Source organism: Sinocyclocheilus grahami, unplaced genomic scaffold, assembly GCF_001515645.1.
Source record: "Sinocyclocheilus grahami isolate Dianchi unplaced genomic scaffold, SAMN03320097.WGS_v1.1 scaffold1709.1, whole genome shotgun sequence".
Taxonomy (NCBI): domain Eukaryota; kingdom Metazoa; phylum Chordata; class Actinopteri; order Cypriniformes; family Cyprinidae; genus Sinocyclocheilus; species Sinocyclocheilus grahami.
In genome coordinates, this window is record NW_015506888.1 from 68,128 (window position 1) to 93,188 (window position 25,061).

General features: G+C 37.8%; 1 protein-coding gene across 2 annotated transcripts in view; it reads left to right on the forward strand.

The window, feature by feature from the left end:
- LOC107572165 (protein ELFN1-like) overlaps positions 1-25,061 on the forward strand; it is a 122,773-nt gene that overhangs the window by 35,229 nt on the left and 62,483 nt on the right. The window lies entirely within an intron of this gene.

Genomic DNA, 25,061 nt, shown 5'->3' on the forward strand with positions numbered 1-25,061 from the left:
CTAGCCGCTCTAAGTGCACCAGAGGCCAGTCTCGTGAGACTGGTTCCCTTAGTATGTCACCTGGCGGTGTGGGAGCCCCTGCCAAGTGTGCCCCCTTGGGTCATGCCCTGAGCAGGTCCTGGTTCTATCAGTCGACTCTTCCTAGCAGATGACGCGGGTCTGAGGACCGTCATTTTTGGAGAAGACTTCAGCTATGAGGCCCTCCTCACGTAGCAGAGTCCGGGTTCTACAGTCGGTACTTCACTGTTCCGAGGAAGGACGGAGGGTGGCGTCCTATTTTAGATCTGCGTCATTCGAACCTCTCAGTCAGGCGACTGAAGTTCAGCACACTCGCACTCAAACAAGTCATGTCTCAGATCAAGTCAGAGGACTGGTTTGGCACAATCGATCTAAAAAATGCACATGTCTCCATCCTTCCTCATCACATGAAGTTCCTGAGGTTTGCTTTTGGGGGCAAAAGCTTACCAACTCCGAGTTCTTCCTTTGGCCTTGCACTCTCACCCCACACATTTTGGCCTGCTGTACATGAGACCCCTACAGTGGTGGCTTAAAGACCACTCATGACCGCTCCCAACCGGTGAAAGATGCATCTGTTGCTAGCCTATGCGGCGACCAGGAGCTCCCAGCACCAGGCCCTGACATAAGAGCCATCTCACGTGGCGCATAAGTTGACTGGAGAGGCTGGCCGTGTTTCTAGCTTTGAAATACTTCCTCCCAGGCCTAAGAGATCGCTATGTGTTGGGGCGCACCGACAACACAGCAGTGGTCTTTTATATATGTGGGGGCAGACATCCTGTCGAGGCAGGGGCCGAGGCCCGGGGGAATAGATGCCTGACCCCGAGGGGTGAAGCAGACTTGGAGAGTCTTTGGCCAGGCTCAGGTGGACTTGTTTGGGACTCAGATGATATCGCACGGTTCCCTCTGGTTCTCTCTCTGACTCATCCAGCTCCACTGGGGATGGATGCCATGGTACAGACATGGCCGAGGCTTCATCTGTACACCTTTCCCCCGATTGTTCTACTCCCGGGAGTTCTGGAGAGAGTGCGCTGGAACGAGGTCAGTCGACTGCCAGTAGCCCCATCTGGCTGGGCCGAGTATGGTTCTCGGACATGATTCCTCTCCTCGACGGTACTCCATGGGAGAGTCCCGTCAGGAGAGATCTCCTGTCACAGGCGGAGGGCGCGCCCCCTCCTGGAGCTGTGGAAGCTGTGGGTGTGGCCTCTGAGGAGGCACAACTCATAGCTTCTGGTCTCTCAACCGAGGTTGTTGAGACCATCCTCCATCCAGAGCTCCCTCTATGAGGAAACTGTACTACTTGGTGCGGAGACCGCCAGCTCGACCCAGCTAACTGCCCGTTTGGTACAGTTCTGGAGTCCCTGCAGGCCTGTTTATCCGCAGGGTTGACCCGCACCACCCTAGAGGTCTTCGTGGCGGCCATTGCGGCCTACCACGCCCCTCTCGGTGGCCATTCAGTGGGAAGACACCCTCTTCTTACACGTTTCCTCCGCGGTGCGCTGAGGCCGAGGCCTCCGGCCAGAGAAGCTTATGCTAAGCGGTGGATCATGATGCTATTCCATAGCCTTGAGCCCTCTGATCTCCCCTCTCCTTCGGGGGTCAAGGCTCACTCCTCCAGAAGTTGGCCTTCGGGCGGCCCCCGCCTACTTTAGCCATTCCTGGCTCCCTTTTCTCTCGCCTTAGTTGTGCTCTTCCACACTAGGCAGGGATTTGCAAGTCTGGCGGCATGGGCATTCTCGTTCCTGTAGCGTTTCGACGCAGCTCGAGTTCCTGAAGGGGAAAATCTCCAGGTTACGTATGTAACCCTGGTTCCCCGAAGGGAACGAGAAGCTGCGTCTCAGGGTCATACTTCCGGCATCCCTGCCAGCGCTTGCTGCACTCCTGAAGCTGATGCCGGTTTCACCGCACATGCTTTTATACTTCCTGGTCGCTACGTCACCCCGCCCGTGACGTCTCACCCATCCATTGGACTGATTACACATGTGATTCAGAGCGTGGTCACGCTGGAGGAGTTCCCGTAGCATTTCGATGCAGCGTCTCGTTCCATTCGGGGAACCATGGTTACATAAGTAAGCTGGAGACATTTTTGCTGATTAATATTTTTGATGAATATTTTATATTCATGATATTTTTTCAGGATTCTTTGACGTATAGAAAGTTTGAAAGAAGAGCATTTATTTAAAATAGAAATCTTTTGTAACATTAAAAAAGTCTATACTGTCACTTTTGATCCTTTTAATCCTTTTGATCCTCACTGAATAAATTTATTATTTGTCTTTTTTTTTTTTTTAAATCATACTTACCTTACAGTTTTGAACGGCAGTGTATCATGGTTTCCAATTTGAAATTGTAATAATATTTTACAATATTCCTATTTTTACTGTATTTGTGATCAAATAATTGCAGCCTTGGTGAGCATAAGGGACTTTAAATATTACAAACTGGAATTATTCCAAACTTTTGACCAGTAGTTCATTTATGTCAAAGTCAAATCCAATAGCATATTTTCATGGTCTTGGTCTTGTCAAGGACTCGTGATCATGTGGCTTCGGTCTTCACTCAGACTCAACACTCTTCTGGTCTCTGTCTTCACTCAGTGAGCTTGAAAGAGCTGGTCTCAACCACAAAACGATGTAATTAATTTAATGAATTAATCAGCATATCTTGTAGTTAATTAGGCTAAATTTTGAATCGATTGACAGTCCTAGTAATTGCATGTACAATGAGCAGCACCTCTTCATCAAATCCCAGAGTTCAAAGGCATGCTGGAGGACAAAGTTTCTAAGTTCATTTGCTGATGCCATTTGAAAGGCTCTTTCTTAAAGTGGAGAAATCAATAGTGGTATTAAATCCTTAGAGCTGGACCAAGAAGGAATGAAACTGAGTGAGAGAGAGAGACAGATCCTTCACTGTGATCTTCCATCCCAAGCAGTCTGGCCAGCACTCAAACGTTATCTAAAGCCATAGTGCCGGAGACTTAACGTTATATTTCACAGCAACCACACATGTAACGCCACTGCAAGCGTCTGAAACAGGTCCCGGTCTGTGGTGATTTTATGTAGTGTTGGAGAGACAAGGTATCTGTCACCCTGAGCGCAAATGTGATGTCGACCAGCGCAAACATGGAAATGTTGAGTGCCGTACTTGAGTCGCACTCAGGTGCACACAATCTCTGCCACAGCGTGCAAGGACTCGATGAATTATACATTTGGTGCAAAGGAAAACATTTGGATTACTACTCAAGAGCAAAGACAAATACCTTTTAAGTTCCATTTGATATGACTTGCTCAAGTAAATTATTCATTCTCTGAGGGGGAGGCTTCGTGATGAATCCGACAAATGTTGCATTCAAACTACACGTCTGAGGTAGGCCTGTGCACTTTTGTGCTGCTGTAAGTACCTCTGAAATGCTCTAGGTTTGGGATGTTTATTCCAGCCTGCAAGACCAGGGTATTTTATGCATTTAACAGTAATTTAACAGATGAGGTTTGTAGTGTAGAAATTGCCAAATGGTGTTTGTAAACCATTTTAATATGCACGCTCGGCACAGGATGCCTGCAAGGGAGCAAAAACCATGTTTTTATTGTGTCATTAGTCTTGTTATACCGATCCAATGAACATGTTATTTTTGTACACACAGACAGAAAATGCATGTATGCAAGAAAATAAAGCAAGAAAAAAAAGAAAATATGCAATGATAAAATGCACAATTTATTGGTACTAAATGGGTTATCTGTCAATATTTTTTTTTATACAGCGGATTTTGGGTATATATTGGCCAACATTTAGTATTTAATTTTGTTTGTTTCCCCTGTTTATAACTTTAGATTACTTTTGCCAATTTTAGAAAACCTCAGAATGAATATTTTGAATTAATGTATATTTTTTTACATTTATTTTCTTTACATTTATAAAATATTGTAGAATTTAAATTTCTGCCATCTCTGACATTACTGTTCAAAAGATTTGTGTCTGTAAGGTTTTTTAAAAGTTTTTGAAAGAAATCTCTTATGCTCATCAAAGCTGCATTTATTTGATTAAAGGCAGCAAAACAGTAATGTTGTGAAATATAAATAAAATGTATTCCTGTAATGGCAAATACGAATTTTCAGCATCATTACTCCAGTTATCAGTGTCACACGATCCTTCAGAAATCTAATCAGAAATCAGATTTCGTGATCAATAAATATTTGGTGTTATTATAAATGTTGAAAACAGTTTTTTTTTAATCAAAAGAAAGAATTTAGATTTTTTTTGGATTATAAATATTTGTAAATAGTATTAATTTCTTCCAAATAAAAAATAAAAATAAAAATAAACTACTAAAATAAAATAAAATAAAAAATCTTTCTCACCCAAAACTTTTGAATGTTGTGCATTTATGAAATAATTATTGGTTTTGACTGCAATTGTATTATTGATGCAATGCTTGGTAAAAAAAAAATCCTTGCGTAACTGCCAGTGTTTGATAAATGGCAGTGAGAAGATAAGACTCTCTAATGACATGTAAATGGCTGTATGTCTTTTTGATAAGAAGGGGGCTTTTGAATGGATATTACACATGTGATTCTGTGCAACAGCAGAATTTAGATTTTTTTTGGATTATAAATATTTGTAAATAGTATTAATTTCTTCCAAATAAAAAATAAAAATAAACTACTAAAATAAAATAAAATAAAAAATCTTTCTCACCCAAAACTTTTGAATGTTGTGCATTTATGAAATAATTATTGGTTTTGACTGCAATTTTATTATTGATGCAATGCTTGGTAAAAAAAAAATCCTTGCGTAACTGCCAGTGTTTGATAAATGGCAGTGAGAAGATAAGACTCTCTAATGACATGTAAATGGCTGTATGTCTTTTTGATAAGAAGGGGGCTTTTGAATGGATATTACACATGTGATTCTGTGCAACAGCTGTACTACCAGCTTTGAAGAAAAGCACATTTGCTGTGAAATAAGCCCCTTTCATTCACATTCACAGATGCACCGTGTTTCAGCGCTCCTCACCACATCATATAACCAACACGGCAAATGAGTAAGCCCTTTTATGTGACTTTGGCTGATGGCTGTTCATTCAGTCAGAGTAATTCTTGCTGTTTAGATTTATGTAATGAATCACTTTGATAATACTAGGCTTTAGAATTATCGGAGAACCGCTAAATCTCATCTGGCGAATGGATTGGGCTTTGGTCTCCTCCAATCGGTATTGCTAGCCGAGATCCTGCGCTCATCAATCTGTTCTGAAGCATTGATTGGCACGTCATTGCCGTAAGATAGTTGGAGGAGTGGATGTGATTGACACGGCGGGAGTCCCTGCTTGGGTGCCGCCTCTGTTGGCATAGTCGCCCTTTTCTAATGAAGAGGACCCAGTGTAGATGCACGTAAACAATACGGCAAGAGAAGAGTGCAAAGCAGGAGGGCAGGAGTGAATGTGCTGTCAACAGGCAAAATATAGACTAGTGTTATTTGTTGGGAGACAAGCTATGCTGCAGCTGAGAAACAATGTGGTGTCTGATGTTTCTAGGCTCATTTTCTGTCTCTCTAATTATGTTTTTTTTTCTTTTAGATGAGTTTGAAAAGCAAATATCATATGATTTTAATCACCTACCTGTTTAATCATGCTTATGAGTGGCATTACGGTTTGCTAGCAGCACTTTCGCTATTGTTTATGCTATTTACAGCCTTCGCTTTGATGGTAATGTGTTTGTAAAGGGGTCCAATTTTCCACTCAGAAATATTGAATTGATCAAGTTTAATCATGTCAGGGTATTCATTTAAAGATATTACCTCAGAGCGAGTATTTCCATTTCTCTTCAGTCACTCTTGAGGCATATTTTTCCTGACATAGGCTTAATCTACAAGCGTTAATTGCTCATCCTCCTTTTGAAAGTCTGAAAAATTATATTCATTGTGCCACAATCCATTTCAAGTGATTTAAATGATTCGAATGAGAGGAAGTAGCTTAATAGACTGATTGCTGCCAGCAATTACGGTTTATTAAGTCAAACAGAAAATGCACTGGTGAGAGTCAGTGTGCTAGGAATACATAAATTATTATCTAGGAATCATCACCCTGTAATGAATTACATGTTAAAAAAAATTGCAGGAAATGTAATGGTTTAAAGGGATAGTAAATTAGCATAATAGACTCACCTTCATGGTGTTCCAAACCTGTGTGACTCTGTAAAATGCAAAATGAGAAATGTATTCATCGTTCAATTATTCGCAATGGTGACTGCTGATTTTTAAGCTTCAAAATGAATGCAAAAATTTAATGTCAGTAAACTCAAGAGCCAAATCAGTCTGATTCTTGGACGAATCATTCAGTCCAGTTTTGTGAACTGCATCAACAGATTCATTCAAAAGGTCTGATTTAAAAGATTGATTCATTATACTTCTCTCATGAGCTCTCATTAAATAGATATCAAGATATTTAGTGAATAAAGTAAATTTCACACAAATTCAGTCCATATTCACCTCAGTCCATATTCACCTCCATTGTAAAAGAATGGTCCGGATATTCTTCGAAAATTCACCTTTTGTTTTGCACACAACATTTTTTATGAGTGAAATGTTGCTTTAATTCTGTGTAACACTCAGTTTGGTATTTGTCTTTAAAATGTGCCCACATTAAAGTGAAGAGCATGAAATCTTATAACAAATTCTCAGTAAACAGTGTCTTCCACGGTATATAAATTACCCAGTTTTGGATGATTCATTTAAACAGAGCTGAACATCATTTAACATTGAAATAGGTCTCAGGATTCAAGTTCATTTCAAGCGGGATGTGTCTGTTCGAGCCTGTTTTATATGCACAGACGCAGTGTGTGAGGTCTGCAGTGGTGCTTTATTAACACTGCTGTATGTGCAGCATGCATGTCTGATGGCAGACCGTCTTGCTGAGCTCTCTTTTTCTGAATGTTTGGCTGTGTGTCAGCAATGTGGCTTTATCTGATCCACAAGTGCATTACTAGTTCCTCTAAGTCCCTTTAATGAATCAACTGTGGCAAGACCCATCAATACCCAGACGTTGACTAATGCCCTGAGTGCAAACACTCCGCAAGTGAATTTTTCCATTATTGAGTGTTCTCCAAGTAAACGGCCAAAACAGACTGCATGAGACCTGCATGCAATTATCTCAATATCGATTGAGGAATTCCATCAGACTTGGGTGTTTTCTGCTTTTTTAAGTAACATATTTTATTTAGGTGCCAGATTGCATTCTGTCTAAGGACAAGATGCAAAGCTTAAGCAGTCTTTATGTTTGCTCAAGGAAATGTGATTCTGCCTGGATGACCAAGGTTTTTATTATGACTCAAGATTCCTCACACCTGTAACTTTATTTCCGGTTATTCTGCTCTGCATAGGCTAAATACACAAACTTCACATTTTGTCTTGAGTCATGGCCAAAGTTGAGCGTTTTCGACTGTGACATGACCAGTGACAGGCGGCTTTGGCTCAGCTGTGCTGAGATTCAGAGACAATGGAGTGTAAAATTGAAATCAAATCAATCAAAATTCAATCAAAAAACTTTTGAAACTTTTTTCCCACTTTCATTGCTGGTGTGGTTACTTTGTTTTGCCTTTATAGGACAGTATTAAAGACCCCATGAAATCCAATTTGAAGATTTTTGGTCTATTAGCTTTGAGATCATCTATATCAATGGTTTTCAATCTTTTTGGCACAAATTCATATTCGAAGGCCCTCCACCCCATACAGGCTACAATATTTCTAGCATTTCTGCTAGAATTATGACATAGCTGCTTGTTTTCAGACTCTTTTTATAAATAGAAACTGGTAGTATTTATTTATGAAATAAATCAGCTGTGATTTCATATTGTGATTTCAAAAATTTCAAGAACTGAATGTGAATTGAGAGGGGAAAAGGAAAGAAATGAGCGCATTTTGCATTTTTGTTTAATGATTTTTCAGATTTTTTAAATGTAGAATACACTGTAATAAAAAAATAAAATAAAAAAATCTGATAATGTCCTGGCAGAAAATTACCAATACATTTCCATTAAATTTACAGACATTTCCTTCAACCGCAAAACACATGATGCTATGCAAAATTCACAATGTGGGTTAAACACCTGTAAAAAAATCTAAACAGAAATTTCCTCCGTATTATAGTACATTGGGCCGTGACTTTTCTTACAGTTAGATATTTTTTAATTTACTACTAGTAATTTATTAATTTCATTACTTTTATATAAACTTGCTGCCCTCCTGGAAGTTTACTGTGGCCCCTTAATGGCCCTTAAGGGCTCCATCCACCAAGGCTCAGAACCACTGATCTAGTTTACTCCATTGACAGATATACTTAACATTTGTAGAAGTTGTAACATCACTCAAAAAGGCATTTTCTCATATATTACTGGCAAAAGAAAAAACTGTGTTTGTCAAGCTATCCAATAACAATCTGTTTTAGGGTGGCTATTATATTTGCAGCTTTGCGTTACCATTCTCATTCACAACAACAACAATTACTTAACTGGCACAGGCTGCAGTCAAAGTACACAACCTACACACTACCATTTTTGCTTGTTTTATAAATTACACACCTTACCTTTAACTAAAGATATTTGCTGAATCCGAGTGTTAATTGTTGGCTGTGAAAGTCTTTAATATTAGATTATTGTTGATTGACTCTGAAACTTTATTTTTTTCCTGACTGCAAAAGCTGGGTTTTAACAATGCCATCGTGAATATGAACTTTTACGGTGCCGTTACTGCTAAAAGCAGATAGTGGCCCATGCAAGAGCATGATATGTGGCCATGTGTGATTACTGGGGCTTCCATCAGTCATTTAGCTGCACAGGCACAATGTGCTCTGATGGAAACAGGCTCACAAGGGGTTTAATGAGCACCCAGCGGATGATATTCAACACCGGCAAATTGATTTTCCGCATTTATCAATGGGGAATGTTTTAATGGGCAGGAATTAAAGCATGAAAGAGCTGAGAGATAGTGCTCTCTCACGCTCGGCTCTCAGACCCGTAACCTTAGAGATGGAGCATGGGAGAGAGCTGCCTGGTGCGCTTACGGGGGAGCATGTACGGCACACATTACGGAAGGTGAGAGTGAGCTTGTTAAGCACACGCTGAAATGCCTTGCTCGGCAGTTTCCCTCATATCATGCCTCCTGCAGGGCAGAGCGAAAGCGGACTCCTTGCTGAACACGAGTCTAATGATGGGCCATGCCTGTAAACCCGGCCAGGGCCGTGTCCTCTCCCCATGAACAAGTCTTAGGTGAGCTAATGAGGATGACCCTGCGCATATCAAAGCTCGGTTATAATAGGTTTTCATGGAAGCGGCTGTTCTGTGACACTGTTAAACCTGTTTAAGCTTCCTGTCATGCAGGATGCCTCCAATAAATGCTTTTAATTTGCAATCTGCACTTTACAGATCTGTTTGTTTACAGATCTGGACTGCATCCCATCGTTTGCTCCTCCCTGACAAGCATGATAAACATTTAGAGGGCATTTGTATGAGAAACTTGATCTGTAGGCCTCCTATCCCGTTCCCTGGCTGTCTACACTCACCCAAAAATAAAATTTTTTGAGAATGTTTTCTTTTCAATGAAAATGTTTATTCTGCAGAACACATGAGAATATGTTTTGAAAAATGTTTAAGCTTGCCGGTACAATGAACGTCGATTGGTTATAAGTGTGTAGGCTTTTTAAATGTATTTTATTAAAAATATATATATATTTTTTAATATTATTTTATATTAATATATTGTTCATTAATATTAATGTTAATTAATAACCATATTAATATTTTAAAGGGATAATTCATTTATTCACCCTGCAGATGTTCCAAATATGACTTTCTTTCTGTTGCAGAACATAAACGAAGATTTTAAAGAATGTATGGCACACATTACGGAAGGTGAGAGTAAGCTTGACTTCCATTGTATGAACCAAAAAAAATAAAAAATAAAAATACTGAGACATTCTTCAAATTATCTTCTTTTATGCTACACATAAGAAAGCTTTGCAATGATATGAAGGTGTGTAAATGGTGACAGAATATTCATTTTTGGGTGAACTATCACTTCGATCACGTTCACAATCAGGTTCCTGTCTCTTTACAGACAGGCAGCTTGCTAGAACCCTAACCATTCACAATCCCTCCCTTTCAGAAAACACCCTCATAAATTGCATTTGATTGACAAGATGAACTGTGGTGTTAATCATAAATTCATCAATGGCATGACAAAGTAGTCTTTTGTCGGTGGCGGTATGCTCCATTTGTCATCTGAATGAAGAAAAATGTTTGAAATGTGCATTTGCTCCACTCACTATCATTTTGTGCGGAAGTTGATATTATGAAATGTCAGCGCTAATTCCTTCTGGTTGGCTAAAAGACGCTTTTATTGTTCTCCGAAGTTGAGCATTGTGCACTAGAAGCGCATAGAGTAGGGATGTTCAGATCTTATCACGTGAAAAGATGGACTCAGCAGCACAGTGTTATTCAGTAGAGCTCCAGTGGTCTTCCTCATTGTCTGTGGAATTACCTCAGTCGAATTAGAGTCCAGCCACACTAATGGCCCAGATGACAATACTTATCCCACATCTATTCCTGGCAGGACTCGCCAACTGATTGGACACGCCGCAGGCCTTCATTTCATTCCCAGCCGAAGATTATCACAGCGATTGATCCAGAGCCGTGCAACATGAACAGACGCATTAAGGATTCCAAACCCTCAATCCTCGGTCAAAGGCCGAGGTGTGTTGCCTCTATTGAATGAGACTTTTATGTTGGAAGAAGGGCAGAAATTTCTGGCATTTTTCCCTGATAATATATATGGGGTACCTAAGCTGAGAAATGATTAAGAATATAGAGTATACAATACACTGAAATAAGAGCAGACTCCAAAATTAACACTTGCAAACTACCAAATGCGAGTATAAACTGTTTTTGGTAAGTAAATTAAGTTTGGCTGTAACATTATCGAGAACTGTATATACACTTGTGGTCAAAAGTTTACATACACCTTGCAGAATTTGCAAAATGTTAATTATTTTACCAAAATAAGAGGGATCATACAAAATTCGCCACAAGACAATATAATAACTGAATTTATAAAAATGACCCCGTTCAAAAGTTCACATTCGCTTGATTCTTAATACTGTGTGCCATTACCAAGATGATCCACGACATGACGGTTGTTCATGAGTCCCTTGCTGGCCCTGAGCAGGTTTTTTTTTTTAAGATTTATTTTTTGGCATTTTTGCCTATATTATGATAGGACAGTGAGTAGACAGGAAGCAAAAGGGGACAGGATTGGAAAAGGTCCACAAGCCGAGACTCAAACTCAGGATGCCCAAAGCTCAATGGTGCTATGTGCTGCCCATGGGGCTATCAGTGCTGTCTGGTCCTGAGCAGTTAAACTGCCCACTGTTCTTCAGAAAAATCCTGCAAATTCTTTGGTTTTCTGGCATCTTTTGTATATTTGAACACTTTTCCAGCAGTGACTATAAGAGTGACTGTTTGAGATCCATCTTTTCATGCTGACAACAACTGAGGGATTTTTATTTTTATTTTTTCCCATGCTTCTAGAAGACAAAATAAGTACAATTTACCCTGATCTTTAAATTCAAAAATGCAAATTTTCACATTTAAATTTTCACCCCCCCCCCCCCCCCCCATGTCAAAAATAGTAAGCAGCACAGGTGTTGTCAGCATTGATAATACCAAGAAATATTTCTAGAGCAGCAAATCAGCATATTAAAATGATTTCTGAAGGATCATGTGACTGGAGTAAGCTTTGCATCACAGGAATAAATTACATTTAAAAAAATGTCAATAGAAAATATTTTATTTTAGATTTTATCATTTGAATCTGCTACAGGAAGATTTGCCAAAGGGTTAACTTTAGACCTTTGATAAGAGAATCATATTCTGATAACAGTAGCTAAATTTAACAGCGACTGCAGTTCATGTGTACAAACAAGTTTAAAGAAGGGGGTCTATTTTTGGCTACTACAGTAGTAAGCTCATTGTTCCTGGCTACTTGAGCTGTGTGAAAAGCAGGTTCCTTGAGGACTCGGGATAATTAGTTCCACTTTTGTCTCCTATTAGACTCCAAAGTGCTGCACTTCTCTCTTTCAGAACCGTAAGGGGAGACTACACAGGAAATTAATCTTCTACATAGCACAATAAAAAATATGATACAAGTCCATGTTTAATTAATAGCTAGCTGAACATCAAAAGTTGTTTTGATAAAAAAATGGATAAATCAGCAAACTGTGCACGCTCACACATTTATTAGGGAAGCTGTTGATCTTTCAAGCCCTGTTTTTATGAGTGTCTGTTTTTAGTACGCACCATCTTATCAAAACAGTGAATGTATTACTAGTTAATTAAAGCACACTTTCAGCGCACTCACCTATATCTAGCAGAATGTCCAAGTGAATCATCCTCGTTCCTGAAAGAATCTCTTTATATATATTAACTATGAGCAGTCTTGCCTTGCCATGCACCAGTAAACAATCCTAGATTACTTATTTATCGTGAACTCAATACATTTCATAGCTCTATATGCTCTGAAAAGACGATGCTCACAGCCATAACCGAAGCCGAAGCCAAGAAACGCTTATGATGAATGGGCCTGTTCGTCCTTCCACCCTACATACTCAGTATAATAACTAATTACTGTCTGTGTCACTCAAGATATCTTCCATAGATTTAGCACAAAAGTCATTACATTGCTTTAGTTAGCTCTATAAGAGCTCCGTCGTTTTATAATCCTTGAGAGCAAGAATAGAAGGGTCGTACATTAATCTCATTTTCACAAAGCTGTAATTCGGGCCGTCCTTTGGAATACATTACAATTCCGACACAAATCTTCCCCATAAAAGCGGCTTGATAAATGAATGATTTCCCTCGAGCAAGGTGCACCACAAAACCATCTAGACGAGCCACAATAATGGCTTCCTCTGCATTCCAAAACACAACGCTTGCTCTTTCTTTACACAGACGTGCACGTCTTGCACTCCATTAAAGTGGCTGTGACAAAAGAACGCAATGTCTTCAAGCTGCCATTGCGAAACTGTAATGCGCTTTTATAGGGCAGATGCTAAGTGTACATCTTTTAAGTGGTGTTGCGTTGAGTTTGACATTTGTAATATTGACAGGTGGAGGCGTTAACTTTACATAACGGAGAACCTTGTGGAATGACAAACTTTAAGACAAAATGGATGTTTCACATGTATTTATATTACATTTTGTTCTGGATTGGAAGCTAATGTGGATAAACGTGTTGAAACTTAGATTAAAAAACAATAAAATTGTGGAGTGCAGCTAAAAAGTAATGCACAAAATAAATGAATGACACCTTAAAATCAAAAAATGGCTGAAAAGAAATACAAAAGGAAAAACTATTTGAAAATTGCTTTGGGTAACAAAATGTAACAATTAAAGCTGACTTAAAGAAGCAGTTAGTGCAGGTGTTGATATAATCATTCTTTTCATTTATTCTCATGTGTATTCCAGGCTATTTTGTCTCTTACAGTAGAAATAATCTTCAGACTTTCTTGTTTCTCTTTGAAATTATGTTGTATATATTACATTTAGGAAAACTGCCAGAGCAGATGTATATTTTTTGCTCCACCCTGAATAGTCAGGATATTTATTTATTTATTTTTAGTTTTCTTTTATAATGTCTGTACTTTATACAATTTATAACAATTTCCTTGGTTTTCGGCTATAGTTCAAAATGCCAGAAATAGATCAAATGCCGTCTGTATTCTTTATGGGCTGAGATTAATCAATTAGCATAGTGGATACTGAAAACCTGGTGAGTCAACATGGAAATAGCCCCCCATAAGACGCCATTTTCAATAATCAAATGTGTACATCTGCTATGAGTAATACTCAGCTGCAGTAGGTCTGCCTCCGTATTTTGTGTCTGATGAACTACAAATAACAAGAGAGGAAATCTATTGCAGCATATGGCTGTATATCCTGCATGATACATCACAATTACGCTGATGCTCCGTCCGGCCCTCAGAGGCCAATTAGAATATCCAGAGCACGATGTCAGACATCATTGGTATTTTGAGACAGAGTGCTAAAACATTCCTCCTCTCTCTTATGAGAACATATGACCACTTCTGTGTGTAGTCAGGTTTCATTTTCAACAGTAATTCCTAAACTCATACAGATGGATGATTATGACTCTGGGCCAATGCGTGATGTAATGATCTCACTCTCGCCCCCTTTTTACTTTCTATTTGTCAAAGAATGTAAATGTGTCAAAAATATTAAGCAGCACAGGTGTTGTCAGCATTGATAATACCAAGAAATATTTCTAGAGCAGCAAATCAGCATATTAAAATGATTTCTGAAGGATCATGTGACTGGAGTAAGCTTTGCATCACAGGAATAAATTACATTTAAAAAAATGTCAATAGAAAATATTTTATTTTAGATTTTATCATTTGAATCTGCTACAGGAAGATTTGCCAAAGGGTTAACTTTAGACCTTTGATAAGAGAATCATATTCTGATAACAGTAGCTAAATTTAACAGCGACTGCAGTTCATGTGTACAAACAAGTTTAAAGAAGGGGGTCTATTTTTGGCTACTACAGTAGTAAGCTCATTGTTCCTGGCTACTTGAGCTGTGTGAAAAGCAGGTTCCTTGAGGACTCGGGATAATTAGTTCCACTTTTGTCTCCTATTAGACTCCAAAGTGCTGCACTTCTCTCTTTCAGAACCGTAAGGGGAGACTACACAGGAAATTAATCTTCTACATAGCACAATAAAAAATATGATACAAGTCCATGTTTAATTAATAGCTAGCTGAACATCAAAAGTTGTTTTGATAAAAAAATAGATAAATCAGCAAACTGTGCACGCTCACACATTTATTAGGGAAGCTGTTGATCTTTCAAGCCCTGTTTTTATGAGTGTCTGTTTTTAGTACGCACCATCTTATCAAAACAGTGAATGTATTACTAGTTAATTAAAGCACACTTTCAGCGCACTCACCTATATCTAGCAGAATGTCCAAGTGAATCATCCTCGTTCCTGAAAGAATCTCTTTATATATATTAACTATGAGCAGTCTTGCCTTGCCATGCACCAGTAAACAATCCTAGATTACTTATTTATCGTGAACTCAATACATTTCATAGCTCTATATGCTCTGAAAAGACGATGCTCACAGCCATAACCGAAGCCGAAGCCAAGAAACGCTTATGATGAATGGGCCTGTTCGTCCTTCCACCCTACATACTCAGTATAATAACTAATTACTGTCTGTGTCACTCAAGATATCTTCCATAGATTTAGCACAAAAGTCATTACATTGCTTTAGTTAGCTCTATAAGAGCTCCGTCGTTTTATAATCCTTGAGAGCAAGAATAGAAGGGTCGTACATTAATCTCATTTTCACAAAGCTGTAATTCGGGCCGTCCTTTGGAATACATTACAATTCCGACACAAATCTTCCCCATAAAAGCGGCCTGATAAATGAATGATTTCCCTCGAGCAAGGTGCACCACAAAACCATCTAGACGAGCCACAATAATGGCTTCCTCTGCATTCCAAAACACAACGCTTGCTCTTTCTTTACACAGACGTGCACGTCTTGCACTCCATTAAAGTGGCTGTGACAAAAGAACGCAATGTCTTCAAGCTGCCATTGCGAAACTGTAATGCGCTTTTATAGGGCAGATGCTAAGTGTACATCTTTTAAGTGGTGTTTTGCGTTGAGTTTGACATTTGTAATATTGACAGGTGGAGGCGTTAACTTTACATAACGGAGAACCTTGTGGAATGACAAACTTTAAGACAAAATGGATGTTTCACATGTATTTATATTACATTTTGTTCTGGATTGGAAGCTAATGTGGATAAACGTGTTGAAACTTAGATTAAAAAACAATAAAATTGTGGAGTGCAGCTAAAAAGTAATGCACAAAATAAATGAATGACACCTTAAAATCAAAAAATGGCTGAAAAGAAATACAAAAGGAAAAACTATTTGAAAATTGCTTTGGGTAACAAAATGTAACAATTAAAGCTGACTTAAAGAAGCAGTTAGTGCAGGTGTTGATATAATCATTCTTTTCATTTATTCTCATGTGTATTCCAGGCTATTTTGTCTCTTACAGTAGAAATAATCTTCAGACTTTCTTGTTTCTCTTTGAAATTATGTTGTATATATTACATTTAGGAAAACTGCCAGAGCAGATGTATATTTTTTGCTCCACCCTGAATAGTCAGGATATTTATTTATTTATTTTTAGTTTTCTTTTATAATGTCTGTACTTTATACAATTTATAACAATTTCCTTGGTTTTCGGCTATAGTTCAAAATGCCAGAAATAGATCAAATGCCGTCTGTATTCTTTATGGGCTGAGATTAATCAATTAGCATAGTGGATACTGAAAACCTGGTGAGTCAACATGGAAATAGCCCCCCATAAGACGCCATTTTCAATAATCAAATGTGTACATCTGCTATGAGTAATACTCAGCTGCAGTAGGTCTGCCTCCGTATTTTGTGTCTGATGAACTACAAATAACAAGAGAGGAAATCTATTGCAGCATATGGCTGTATATCCTGCATGATACATCACAATTACGCTGATGCTCCGTCCGGCCCTCAGAGGCCAATTAGAATATCCAGAGCACGATGTCAGACATCATTGGTATTTTGAGACAGAGTGCTAAAACATTCCTCCTCTCTCTTATGAGAACATATGACCACTTCTGTGTGTAGTCAGGTTTCATTTTCAACAGTAATTCCTAAACTCATACAGATGGATGATTATGACTCTGGGCCAATGCGTGATGTAATGATCTCACTCTCGCGGAACCGGACCCCAGCAAGAGGTCTGGTCCACATTGCAGCTTATTCTGGCCAAGAACCGCACATTTAGACAGGAAGAGTGTTTCTGAGCGAAATGTAAAGTGACCACTCACATTTTTTGTTTTGTTTTGTGTGCTGTTTAGCAGAAGGTTTGTAGTGGTAACACTTTATTTTAAAGGGGTCATAGGATGCCCATTTTCCACAAGTTGATATGATTCTTTAGGGTCTTAATGAAAAGTCTGTAACATAGTTTGGTTAAAATTTCTCAATGGCAGTGTAAAAAGCACCTTTTTTACCCTGGCAAAAACAGATCCAGATTTGTAGCATTTTCCTTTAAATGTTAATGAGCTCTGCTGACCCCTCCTCTCCCTTCCGAGCCGCTCTCAGAGAGACTGTTTACTTTAGCTGCATTCATCATGAAACTTGCTAATTAGCACATTATTAGGAAAGGCAATTTGCAAAGATTTGTTAAAAAAACCTTACACTCACTTCTTCTGTAGGTGAAGCTGGATTACGAATGATTCTCGCGAACATAAACACATTTATGTAGATCGGGGGCACATTCCCTTCAGAAACAAACATAATCCATTGCGTCTTCAGCGGCTCAGATGTCAGGAGTAAACGACGACTGCTATGTTCATTATTACATCCAACAACATAAGACCTCAATCGCTTAGGAGTCATTCTTGTCCACGTCTGCTCCATAGGTGAAACAATGGTGGACTGATTACAGCTCACTCAGGGCGGGTCTAAGGTAAGACGCCAGTCCAGTCTGTGCTGAAACGCTACTGTCAATCAAACTATCGTGGGAGGGGCCTGTCTGTGTGACATCACACAAACAGGCATCTGAGAAAATATAACCTTTATATCTTTAATATTGACTGAGTAAGGCCATGTCAAAGATTGGTTGAAATCAAACATTGATGCTTGTTATCTCATAATTAGATTTTGAGACTTTAGCCTGGATTTCACAGACAGGGTCACATATAGTTCTTAATCTTGATCTTAACTGCTTCTTTAATTAACGCAACAAATTATATTTTGCATGCTGTAATATGCACACAGCATTTAAAAATAACTTGATGTCCTTGATGCTCTGATAAATCTCATGTATAATAATCATAGATTTAGTGTGAATAGTGTAAGTCTTTTATGGTAAAAATTCTCTATGAGAAAATGCCCGAGTAGATCATAGACTCATGTTGGTTTTGTACCAACACTGAGGGTATGTAAAGGCATCCTTGGTGAAAATCAATTCAGAAAGGCAGTTCTGTAGCAAAATTCTGGCTATTTGGAGGTCGAACGGTTCAAGCTTTATTCTCTCACTATAGGGGGATATGAACAGTGTGGCTTTTTGCTTTTCTTCCTCCAGGCCAAACAGAGACAGATTCACTCAGATGTGAAATCACGTTTACAGAGGTCTCCTCAGTTTTTTCTTCTTCTTCTTCTCTCTCTCCTACTGCTGCCAGTCCACAACATGAGGAAGTGTGCAATGTAGTCAGACTGTCTTTTATTATAATTCTCTTGATGGCTTTTGTGCGTGTGTTCCCATGTGTGTGGGATTGATATCTCTCTGAGTGACAACACAGTATCACAATGCCTTTTTTCCTTTCCAATTAAATTCACATTTATTAGGTGGTCAAAACATTTCCTGTGTTACTCGATCACTGTCATATACAAATTGCTTCTTTTAGCCTCTCTTACAGTGGCGTTCTCCCTGCAGATCTGCAGCAGAAGCCATGCTCAAACATGAGCTCGTGCATCGGTACCACCACGGAGCATTAAAGGGATTCTCAGAATTGCTCAAGAGATGAGCTGCATTACTTTTTCATCTGAAAATAACCTGAAAATCAGCATTAGGGGCAGCCACTAGAGGAAGCCCCATCAGTCCTCACTAACAGCATCCTTTCATTCAAACCCCCATCATCCTCTGACATTTGCACACGCTGTGCGGCTTCAAAGTCGCAACCCTTCTCTGATTATTCTCTCTGCTCTTGGCCCTCGTGGCAAAGGATTTACTCTCTTTTCACCCTTATTAAGCTAATATTGTTGAAGGTTCTTTTTTTTACTTGTGGTCTATTTAATTTATTTTATTTGTTATTAAAAAATATACCAAATGAAATATTTATATTTGACAAATTTGAGAGGTTCAGTGGTGATGGAATGAGGAATAATTCTAGGGGTTTAATTCTGAGGGGTTTATTTCACAACAATAACTGACTGAATGTACATTTTATCCCTCTTATTGCAGAAGTACTTACCAAATAAGTAGCTACTGTACATGGACATAAAATATTGATATTAGTTCAAATAATGTTATTATATTTTATTTCACTTGTAAATAGCTTAGAGTTTTAATTGAGAAAAACAAATCCATTACAGTGTAGAAAAGCAATCGGTTAGAAAAGCAAACTGTTAGAAAAGCAAACAATAAAAAAACAAACATTACAACATCAATTTAGAAATTATTATTAATCTGCAAACCAAGCTACTTTTCTATATACCTTATTTTTAATGTAAGAGTGGACGTGGCCATTTCTAAGGTGAATATGTAAAGAAAGAGTTATGTAGATCTTAATGATAAAATTATCTTAATTACAATAATCAAATGGACCATATGTACCCTTTCTACTTCTCTGCACATATTGTTACAGAGGAGGCTCCCTTACCGCCTTCTCCGCACCACCAGAGGGAACCGTCTCCCGAATATTAGACATTTCCATTCGGACTCCAATTCCCATCACCCCTCATGCCTGGGACTGATTAATCATCCACACCTGCATCTCATATACACACACATATAAACCACTCACACACACTGACTCGCTGCAAAGTCTTGATTTGCCCCGGCTGTCATTTCCGAGCGGTTTACCCGTGTTTGATTTTCCGTGCATCTGTTATTGGACTGTTTCCCGTTACTCTGATCGTTATCTGCCTGCCCCGACTTAGATTGTTTCTCCTGGACTCTGATTGCTTGCCGCCTGCCCCGATCTCTCGCCTGGTACTCGACTCTGTCTCAGCCTTGTCTCTGCTGTTCTACCTTGCCGGTATTTGACCTTGTATTGTCTGACCATTCTAATAAAAGCTGCAAATGGATCCACACGCTTCTGACTCGTCACAACACATATAGATGTTTTTTTTTGGCTTTGTTTTGCTTTGTTTGTACAGGAAAACATTATTTTGCTCGTTCTTACTGATTTGTACTGAGAGCAAGATAATTAATATTTTTAGACTTTTTTCAATTGTTTTGGTGTATGCAAACAGACGTTCTGTATATTTCATAATATAACCACATGCAGAGTTCAGCATCACTGGAATGAGCAGTGAAGTCAATAAAGCCCAGCTGACAGTATAGTTCCCCTCTGTTGTTTGGGTTTGCCTAACTTCTTTTGGGAACAAATAGACTGACACACACTGAAAATAAAAAGGGCTTGTCAGTTCGCTCCAAACAAATGGCTTTGTTTTGCTTTGTTTGTACAGGAAAACATTATTTTGTTCGTTCTTACTGATTTGTACTGAGAGCAAGATAATTAATATTTTTAGACTTTTTTCAATTGTTTTGGTGTATGCAAACAGACGTTCTGTATATTTCATAATATAACCACATGCAGAGTTCAGCATCACTGGAATGAGCAGTGAAGTCAATAAAGCCCAGCTGACAGTATAGTTCCCCTCTGTTGTTTGGGTTTGCCTAACTTCTTTTGGGAACAAATAGACTGACACACACTGAAAATAAAAAGGGCTTGTCAGTTCGCTCCAAACAAATATGTCCTTCATATATTTTCTCTCTCTTTTTCTTCTTTCATTCCTACACTGCTTCAGTCTTCTTTGGTCCCATGCTCGTTTTATCTTGGAACAAGACCCTGTTTGTACCTGTGAGGATGAATAGAGGAAAAAAGTATATTTTAATCCAAGACTGCTCTGTTGCAGAGAGCAAGTGCTAAAGAGGGCATTAGACCAGTGCAGTTTCTGAACATAAAACATGTAATTTTGCATCTACCCAGGGAGTTCCAGACCGTAGGAACAGTTCCAAAGGTCAGGAGCACCAGGATGCCGAGGATAATGAGATTATATTGAAATCATCCAAAAGTCTGTGAGTAATGCTTATACACCAGGGAAAATCCCTTTAAGAGGTTTCTGTGCTTTATTACAGTTGGCATCAGTGATACATATTATAAATGTCGTAAATGTTAAGAAACATAAATCATTTAGCTCTGTATCTTTGTGGGATGGGATTTGTTGTGGAGTTTGCTTATTGGATAACATGCAATTAATGAACGTTTCTATTACCAGTATCGATTAATGAAATCAATGGCTGTTGTCTGCAGTAAACACATCCTTACTCTTCTAATGAAGGCAATCGGTTCAAATATTTAACCCGAGGGTGCTCCCATTTTGCATTTCAAAAGACCCAGGTCTCGGAAGACGTGCAATGACCGTGTTGTTGTTTTTTTTATCTGAAGCAGCTGCGGCAAAGCCAAAGTGGACCATGGCGGGGCTATTTTTGCCCACATACCCATGTGTAACCTCCTTTACTTGTCAGCAGCTGAGCAGAGTCTATCAATCAGAGCTGAGTGGCAGTAGGATGCATGGGCCGCTGTGGAGCTCGTGGTTAGTGTGCCGGTGATATGCTCCTCAGGACCATATGGGGTCTGATCTCCTGTGGGCTCATCCGTGGGCACATCCGTGGCTCTCCCTGTCATACTTACATCACATATAGGTCAGGGTCTTGTCACAACGGCGATGTTCACACTGCAAGTCTTAGTACTTTATTTTAAATTATTATTATAATTTTTTTTTTATGTCTACTTTTGCCTGCATTCCGAACATTTAATATGGTCATGAAAAAAAAAGTTGTTGGCAATATTTCAGCAATCATGTCTTGTGTTTTAATAAAAAAATTTTTATCTCTCTTTATTTATTCCTTCTCTTTATAGCTTGTACTTATTTGAACAATGTCTAAGAACTTGGTATTACAACCACTTCTTGTGTCTGTTTGCCTCTTTAAGAAGAATCGCTTTATGTATCCCCCAATTGTAAGTCGCTTTGGATAAAAGCGTCTGCTAAATGACTAAATGTAAATGTAAATGTTTTCTATCAGCTGTTAAGAATTGGAACACTTTGATTCACTTTTATTCATTAAGACAGTTCACTTATGCACTGAATAGTTTACAGTGGTTTCTAACATTGAATTTCTCACATTGAAGCTTTATAAGACAGAAAACAAAAAGAGTTCTAGATGAGGTTAATATAATCCATTTTAAGAAACAAAGGCCTGGTTTCACAGACAGGGCTTAGACTAAACCAGGATTAGGCCATAGTTCAAGTAGGACATTTAAGTAATTTTTATTAACATGCCTTAGAAAAAAAAAACATTCTTGGTGTGCATCTTGAGACAAAAGAAGGGCCCTGACATATTTTAAGATCAATCAGTGCAAGTTTCTTTCAGTTGAAACAGCTCAGACTTACATTTTAGTCTGGGACTAGGCTTAAGCCTTGTCTGTGAAACCGGGGGAAAATGTCTTCTATCATTTGTCAGCAATGGAGCAGATCTTTATTGCGGATTCAGCTTATGAATTACTACACTGCAGGTAAAAAATAAATAAATAAATGACTGATATCCTTATATCCATAACATTATTAAATAATAGTAATAATAATAATAATAATAATAATAATAAAATATTTAGCAAAATATTGGAACACTTTTTTTTTTGATAGGGGGCCTGATAAATGATAAACGTCCTTGAAGTGGCAAAACATTCTAAGTGGTTTGTGCTGTTCACATGGATATGGGAGAAAGTAAATAAAATCAATCAATCAATCAATCAATAACAAAAAATATAAAACAGATTTATTCCACTTTTGCCTGCAGTCTGACTGTATCCAGCTATGCACATGAGGTGTGTGTTCAAGATGGCCATGATGAAAAAAGTGTCCTGTGAGGTGATATATAAAATGCTTTTGTTTCTGAATTTCATTTTGTTTGTTTGTTTATTTATTTTGTATATAAGCACTCTATGCTTATATAAGTGATGTATATAAGTGATCTATGCTTGATTAATTAAACTACACATTATATTCCATGCAGTTTGTGCATATGGCTGTTGGCATTTTACAAGTTTAGAAGTCACATTTGGAGCTCCTCTTGGTTCCCACATAGGAAATGGCAAGGATGCTGGGGTAGTTGAGAGGGGCCACAGTTTGGGTTAAAGGTAGCATATGCCAGGGCAGCTGCAAAATCTGCCCTGCCAAGGATGCAGTGCTTCCAAAGCCTGCTCTGTCCCATTAAATGGGTCATTGACCAGCTAAATGGGGTCCTTATGATGAGTAACTAAAAGAATAGCACCCAAATCCATGAACCTCGTCTCTGCGGAGCTCTGGGTTCCGCCGCTTTGGAGGTTTCACAGGCTTTTGCTGTATAACAGCTGCCTGAGACCGACCTCTTTCAGGGGTATGCAAATGATGCCCTGACCAGCTAATTATACCACATCAACAGTCCCTGCTTTATTGACAGTTGCAGTGCTTGATATTTTCATGTGAAATTTTTTCCATGTGAAATTGTATTTTTATTTTTTTAGCTAACTGTGTGAATGCTAGCAGGCTTGATATTAGCAAACGGAAGCTAATTATAGGTGGAAGAGTCAGGAACGCTGAAATGATTGTATTTAGGTATTTACAGTAAGTGTTTATAATATTGATTATTATAAGTGATTGTATAGTGTAACAACAATAAAAGCTGGTGGCTAATCACAATTGCTTATGCTAGACATTTAAATCCAATATGTTTCAGTACCCTTGCACTGCTAGATATATAAGAATTCGTGAAGTGTGAAATGTGAATCAACAAGTCAGCTATTAAGGATAAAGTACTAATTAAAAGCAGCACAAACATCATTTGTAATGCTTATTAGTGCTGTGTTATTGAGAAATGGTATATATATATATATATATATATATATATATATATATATATATAAATAAAAAACAGATCATAAACTACAGATGAGTGAGGATATTTACAGACTCAAGAATGCAAACTGTTGATAACTGTTGATTTTACTGTTTTAATGGTCATTATCTTATAATGAAAGAAGTACATTTAAGTGTACTTTTGAAATGAGAAATAATTACAGAAATAATGTACTTTAAACAAATAAACTTAGATGCAAATAGAATTAAAATTTTTATGACACTTAATTGCGTTAATTCCAATTAAATGAAAATAAAATACAATTATTTAAATTTACATTAAATGCAATTAGCTGAACTTTAGAGTGCTTTTTTGACCCATTAAGTAATGATCTTTTTTTTGTTATTTTATAATTACGCTTTTATTTGAATAAATACCTGTACTGCAAAATCTACTGACAAGCATAAACTAAAACATACTTGAATGTAATTTGTATTGAAACTTGAAAGTCATTCATTTCTAATTTGAAAGTCATTCATTTCTAATGCAATTTTACTTGTAGTTTTTTTATATTTTTTATATTTGTTATGAAGTTGCAATTTACTACATTCAAAATATATTAACTATTAATTTTAGTTACTCAACTTAAACTTAAATATTCAGCTTTACCAAAAATATTTTGAATTATAGTGTTTATTAATATTTTGAATTATATGCATAATTATATTCATAGTATATCTATATAGTATATTTATATTTATAGTTTTATTTTTTAATAATTTTATTATGTGCTTTTGTCAGTTATATTAGTTTTAGTTTTTTTTCCCTTTTTTCTATTACCATTAATTTATTTTTATTTAAGTTTTGTTTTAGTACTTATTTATTTCAGTTACCTGCCAAGGCAACATTTAAATTTTCGTTTTATCGTTTTTCGTCTAATATTTATGTTTTAAATGTATGTCAGGTTTAACAACAATGATTTTGAATAGTTTTAGTTTTAGTTAACAATGCATACTTGGAATTATATGTCACCTTGGAATTATAAGCTTCTATCTGCATTCTAAGCAGTTTCGAGATATTGAGCTTCAAAGTTTCTGCATTCCATATAGTGATATGGGATATGAGGAACAAGTCTCTTTCATACATCAGTCCCAAAATGTACACAACTTAAAAAAAAAAAAACATCACATCATGTAAATAAATTGTCACAGAATAAGTGTGAATATGTGAATTTTTGACAAAAATGGCAGATAGAACCTTATAATCCCAAGGTGACGATTAGCATACTGTCTCTTGTTTGT